Genomic DNA, 7,102 nt, shown 5'->3' on the forward strand with positions numbered 1-7,102 from the left:
AATACAACTGTTCTTTTTATAAGAAGTATGCTAACATGTAAAAGATTTGTTACTGTTATTTTAAAATAATAAACAACTAATTTTAAAGCCTCCGTTTTTAAAAGTTTTTTCATATTTGTACTATGGTAAATATCTATAGCTACAATCCACATAAACAAAAGTATTTAAAGTCCTCAATAATTTTAAAGAGCATAAAAAGGGTCCCAAGACCAAAACATTTGAGAACTGTAGATACAGACCACCTGGTTCCTGACTCCCAGGTCTTTGGACTTGTTTCCAGCACACCTACCCCTCCCACTCACTTCTCCACAGAAAAAGAATTATAAAACACCTAAAAATAAAGTCAATAACAAAACCTAGCTGAAGAAGAGATAAGGGAGCAGGCAAAAGCTCAAGGGAGAATAAGATACTTTCCTTCCCTTCAATATAACGTTCCTTTAAGGCTACACACCAGAGCCTGGTGAGGCAGTCCTCCAGGCGAGGCTGGGTTCGCCCCTCCCTGCCGCCTGCGGTAGCAGACGGAAGCAGAGGGAAGAGGGCAAGTTCAGGTGCTTTATCTCCCTCACACTCAGAAACTGAACTGATGAGCGAATGATTAAGACAGGTGGGGCCGTCTTTCATTAGTCACGATTTACCAGGGAGGAAGCAGAGGTCTGTGCCTTGACTAAGAGCAGTAACTAAATCACAGGTGGGGGCAGCAGCCTCCAAGGTGCAACCTAGGTTTCCCTCCACGGGGCACTGACTCTAAGATGCCTCCCATCCCCACTCAAGCCCAGCGGCCCACCATTAAGATCCATTATTTTACCTGTAAGTAAGGTCTTTTAAGTCACATAAAATTCTCTTTTTTAATCTTTTGTCCATTCTTTGGGGTAGCTGGTCTTTTTAATAAGATGAAAATGATCCTTTGTATTATTTTTCAACTACAAAACTAGTTTAAAACTGATTAAAAAGTAAAACAATGAAATAGAAGACAAAAAAATAAGAGATAACACAAAAGCTGGTTATTAGAAAATGGACCTCTAACAAAACTAATCATAAACGAAAGGCATGAGGGACTTCCCTGGCAGTCCAGTGGTTATGATTTCATGCTTCCACTGCGGGGGGTGTGAGATCCATCCCTGGGTAAGAAACTAAGATCCCACACAGGGCACATCGTGGCCAAAAAAAAAAAAAAAAATTCTGGGAATGAAGAAAGGAAGATTAAATACAGTATATATGGAAAAAAGACTATAAATTTTATGCTAATAATTTTAAGGGTTTTTTTTTTTACTTTTTATAAAAAATTTTTAATGACCAAAACTGACTAGAGGAGAAGTTAACACTTTTAGTGATACTAATAGTAATAATACTCTCAAAGTGTCCTTTTAAAATGCAAACCCCTCGGACTTCCCTGGTGGTCCAGTGGCTGAGACTCCATGCTCCCAATGCAGGGGCCCTGGGTCTGATCCCTGGTCAGGGAACTTGATCCCACATGCCACAACTAAGACCCAGTGCAGCCAGATAATTAAATAAAAACTGCACACACACACACAAAAATTAAAATGCAAACCCCCAGGGCAGGAAGAGCTAGTGAGTTGTTCCTCATCTTTCCTTTTGTGACAAAACAAAGAGTTTTTGGAGCCTAGGCCTGTCTGTCTGGTTGGAAGGAAAGAGGGTACAAAGGAGGGGCTGGCACAGCTCCGTGTTTAGTAACCCTGGTCAGCCTGGACTCAGATTATCCCAAGGCCGAAGCTGGCTGTCAGCACACCCCCTGCTGACTTTCCCAAGACTAGCACCCCCAACACTTGAATCTCAGTCCCAGAAGGAAACGGAGTCTCAGTTCCTGGTGGAAACAGAGACATCCCTGTCAATCTGGCCCTGCCCAGCTCCAAGGCCCTGGCTCCAAGCCCCTCACCCTGTCCCCTTCCCTCCTGTCCCTCCTCCCTCTCTCCTTGCTCCCCCTCTCCTTCCTCCCCCCACCCCCATGCTCTGCTGGGTGACAGAGGAGCTCAGGTGTGGCTGCAGTCATATCAGGTGCTTCACCACCTCTCCTCACTCCTGTCTCCTGGTACTTCCAGCCAGAGGAGCTGTGACAAATAGGTGGAGTCCTGAGGCCCAACCCTCAGCCTGTCTTGGCTCATTTCCCAAACTTATTTCTGAATCTGATGTCAGAATCAGACCAAGAGGAGGTCTGAGGGGTGTGGTACTATGTGCGGCAAAGGGAGATAGTTGTTGAGCTCTGACCCCGGTCATGGAGTTACTGCAAGAGATCTACCATTTACACCTTGCTCTGTGACCCATATGAATGTCCCATGTTACAGAAGCACTACTGTGTCTCAAATTTGTCGATGCAGCCAGATAAATAAAAATTAAATCTATTTAAACGCTCCCCCTGCCTTGTGACTGCAGCCATAAAAGACACTTGCTCCTTGGCAGAAAAGCAATGACAAACCTAGGCAGCATATTAAAAAGTAGAGACATTACTTTCCCAACAAAGGTCCATATAATCAAAAGCTATGGTTTCTCCAGTAGTCATGCATGGATGTGAGAGGTGGACCATAAAGAAAGCTGAGCACTGAAGAACTGATGCTTCTGAACTGTGGTGTTGGAGAAGACTCTTGAGAGTCACTTGGATAGCAAGGAGATCAAACCAGTCAATCCTAAAGGAAATCAGTCCTGAATATTTATTGGAAGGACTAATGCTGAAGCTGAAGCTCCAATACTTTGACCACCTGATGCAAAGAACTGATTCACTGGAAAAGACCCTGATGCTGGGAAAGACTGAAGAAGGCAGGAGAAGGGGACAACAGAGGATGAGATGGTCAGATAGCATCACCAACTCAATGGACGTGACTTTGAGCAAGCTCCAGGAGTTGGTGATGGACAGGGAAGCCTGGCGCGCTGCAGTCCATGGGGTCACAGAGTCGGACATGACCAAGTGACTGAATTGAACTGAAGTGTTACCCAGTCCATACCAGCTTATGACTACGAGTACTATCTTAAGCAACAGACACCAGAAACACCCTCTCTATGTGTGCACACGTGTCTGTGTGTGTTTGTGTGTGGAGGGGTGAAAATACCTTGGATATTTTAATGACAGGAAAGGTGACCCCTTTAAGAAAAAGGATAGGAATAACCAGTATACCCAACTAGCTGGGACCAGTTATTCTGAGTTGCTGACACTCTCTTCCACCCCCAGTGAAGATGAAGGCTCTAAGAATGAAGTGTGATGGGGCAGGTGCTGTGGCCAAGTTACCATGTCTCCTTATGGTCTTATCCATGGGGGTGGGAATGGGAAGAAGGCCACAGCACAGAGTTTAGTTTAGGCAGAAAGGGCTCCTTTGTGAACCTGCTAATGATTTAGTCCTGGACTGACTCGAGCCCCTGGCAGCCCCTAAGGCAGGTGCGTCAGTGGACTCCTTACCTTGCTAAAGTCTCAGGAGTGGGATGGGATACTCACTATGACCTCCAGCTTCTGCTGACTGCCTGGTCTGGAGTGACCAGCCTGTCCAGATAACAGATGACTGATGCAGCACTGACCCTGACCACACCCAAGGCCAGGAATTTGATCAGGCACGTTCAAGTGCATTAATGGACACAGTGGGTTGGAAGAATTAAAATCTGGACCATATCAGATATTTGGCAGTCCTTACCAAAGTCAGCCTCTGGTGAGAATGTGAACAGGAATCCAGAATCAAAGACCTAAAAACCAACAAGAGACGTGCCACCCCATGGACATTTCCAGTGCAGGTTGGTATTATGATTTGAAAGGCCCTAAGGAAGGTCCCCAGGTTCCCCTTCCTATCTAGTGAAATGATGCCTAAAATTCACAAATTAGATCCCTCTTCCTTTCCCTGCACTCCCTCTACTTTGGGCAGGGCTGGGTGGAGTTGGATGGAGCTGGGACCAGTGTTATTATGAGTTGCTGACACTCTCTTCCACCCCCAGTGCAGATGAAGGCTCTGAGAATGAAATGTGATGGGGCAGGTGCAAGAGTGGACAGAAGTAATGACGAGGAAGTAACTTTCTAATAATGCCTGCAACTGATTCTATTGACAATCCAGACTTTTAGGTCTCTCTCCCTAACCCCACCAAACACATCTGGGTTCACTCTTTGGAAACAGTGAGCTTCTTCTTCAAAGTACCCATCACTTCCTGCCACCTAAGACCTACAAGGTAGGATACTTTCAGGATAGGCTCTATGCAGGCTCAAAGACTATGTATAAGTGATTAACTCAAAACCTCCCTCTGTGGGTTCCTCTGTATAAATGGTGACATAGTAGAAAGCCTGGTGTATTTTGATGTGATCTGTCAGACTCTTAGTAGTCCTCCTTCCAAAAATATCCTCCTTGCTCCAGACCCACCTGGCACCTAAAATTTCACCATTAGAGATACTCAGAAGTAATTCAGTAGGTCTCTTAGAAAACAAAAAGATTTCTTGATTCAGGGTAGGGGTAGGGCATTACCAAGGAGAAGTCGCATAAGAACAAATCAGTGGTAGCCTCTGAATTCCTAAGCACCACCTGAAGGGTTTAGAGGTAGCAATCCAGTGTGGGAAGAGGAGCTGGGGTGGGGAAGCAGGAGGGCTGGAGGGTCTGAAGCCATTTTTCATAGTGAATACAGGGGTTTCAATTACATCATATATTTATTTGGGGTGGCTTTGGCAAAGGACTGATAAGAGACCTGGGATGCTAAAGACTCCTCCATAAACCATCCCGTGATGCTAACACTGGAACAAGAGAAACAAGCAGAGGTCTAAGACCTTGGAAATCAAGACACAGGAGTCCTGGACTTGGGGGCGGGGGGTGAGTGGGTAGGGAGAGAAGGGGGCACGGTTGGAAGAGAACACCAAATTCAATCCCTCCCCATCTTGGTCACTTTCCTTGTCAGAGGTAAGCAAACACCCCAAGGCTCAGCTGATGAATACCCAGGAGGGTCTTGAGTCCTCAGAATTCTCTGCAGGGTCCCCTCCCCGGAGAAGGCCTAGAACAGAAGTGCGAGACAGAAGGGCAGAGTGGACTGTGGGCTGGGCTGTCTGGTCACGTGATGCGATCTCACTGCTTCTCGTCTGTAACTCTGTCCCCCTCCTCCTCTGGTCTCTCCCTCTCCTTTCCCCTCCCTCTGCTCTGTTTTCATTTGGTTAAAATAGATGCAAACTCTGGTCTTTTCTATTTTTAATACCTAGCCATTACATAATCCACACTGTAATTGCTGACTTGAAAAAGTACTGGCAACAGTAGAAAATCCCCCGAGTTTTAAACAGGAAAAGGATTATTACAGCACAAAAGCCTTTGGCAGTTTTACTGACTGGTAAACCGTCTGCAGTCGTCACTTGCCAGTGGAAGTCACATGGGCCTTGGGAAACACTCGCCTCATCTCAGGGAAAGCAGGCTGGGGGAAGGGAAGAACCACAGCCTCGGCTGGGAGGGGGAGGCTTTGTGTGGCGAGGAGGGGGTGGGCCCGGTCCAGAGGGGAGCGGGAAAAGAGTGAGCTTCAGGATACCCGTCCCCTCCTCCCAGGGCCACCCTTTACTGCTTTTGTTTCTGGTTAAGACAGTCAAGTCTCCAACATCCTCAACCTCTCCCTCATTGACTGCCTGGGCCTTCTTACAGTCTCCAACACATTTCTGGGCAAGCCTGAGTAAGGGTGGACTATCCCAGTTAAACAGATGATTTCATAAAGACAAAGAAGCAAGCAAGACCGCTTGTTAATCACACACATCTGACCCACTCCTCTGCAAGGCTTTCCACAGATTAAGTCAACCACCAGACTATTTAATTCCTCAATAAAATGCTCTAATAACAACATAAGCACTGAAGGTTTGATAAACGATTTCCCAGTCAAATTGAAATTAACTATCTCATTTAAGACAAACATTCTCTGTGTGTTGGTGGTGTGGGTAGTGCAGGAAATACAAAGGGGATGGGCACCGCTTTCCCTGCTTTTGCCAATTCTGCCAAAATCCTAACCCCAATAATCAAGGAGGATCAGTCCAATCTGTATAACTATTCATGTCAATTCATTCCATAAACATTTGCTGAATGCCACATGCTGGACTAGTTGTTGGGGATATAACATTTAGCAAAATCATTGCCCTCATAGAACTGCCAGGTCAATGAGGGAGACAGAGACATTAATCAAAATACTGCATGAACATATCATTACTAACTATGATGATGTCTTAGTAGGGAAGAGCACAGAACAGTTGGGGCGCTTAGAACAGAAAGACTGGATAGGGTCTGAGGGTTCTAGGTACCTAGGGACTTCAGGGTTCTTTAAATTCAGCATCCCATCTTCCTTCCCATTCCCTCCTTCCTTCCCATTTTTTCCATATAGAGAAGATAATGCTAGTTTCCTTATGGTCTCACTTGATTCACATAGCAAACTAAAAATTTAGCACTGTAAGACAAAAGGTCATGTTAAGAAAAGCCAAACCACACATTACAATGAGAACTACACATATTTCATGACACGAATTAAGACTCAATCGGCTGCAGGTATCAAAAATCCAAATCAAACTTTCAAAATGGAAAAAAGCGGGTGGGGGGAAACCTAGACCCATGTAAATGAGATATCATTTGGACTTAGACTAGCTTCAGGCATGTTTAGATCTCTGGTGCTCGAAAAATGTCATTAGTCTCCATTTCTAGATCTTGCAGCTCAGCTTTCACTTGTGTTGTCTTCAGAATTCCCCCTGAGGTATCAAGATGGTCACCAACAACCCCAGGATTACATACATTCTAGAGGCTTAGCAACCCAGTTGGAAAATAAATGAGAATTCATTTAACAGTTTCAATGAAAATCCAGAGTCCCAGCTGGCCTGAATTTGAGACCATGCCCTTCTCTGACTGGCACAGTCAGGTGTCCTCCACCTAGAGCCAAAGAATGGACTCAACTCCACCATAACTGATCTGAGAATAGGAAGGAGGTGATCCCTCAAAGGAAAATCGAGGTGCTCTTATCTAAGAAGGGAGAATGATGCTAGGCAGTCAAAGCCCACGATCTCTACTGTCTTCAAAGTTTGTAATTAAGTGGATGTTAAGAAGAAACAACAGGTTCTTCCATCAACTGGGTCTTTCTTCCTGAGGAATGAGCAAGAGTGCTTACTTAGTGTGGCACTGAC

At 45.3% G+C, this 7,102-nt stretch overlaps 1 long non-coding RNA gene across 10 annotated transcripts in view; it reads right to left on the bottom strand.

Moving 5' to 3' along the window:
• Positions 1–7,102, bottom strand: part of LOC120851389 — a 57,435-nt gene that overhangs the window by 387 nt on the left and 49,946 nt on the right. The window lies entirely within an intron of this gene.

This window comes from Oryx dammah, unplaced genomic scaffold, assembly GCF_014754425.2.
Source record: "Oryx dammah isolate SB20612 unplaced genomic scaffold, SCBI_Odam_1.1 HiC_scaffold_25, whole genome shotgun sequence".
NCBI classification, from domain to species: Eukaryota; Metazoa; Chordata; class Mammalia; order Artiodactyla; family Bovidae; genus Oryx; species Oryx dammah.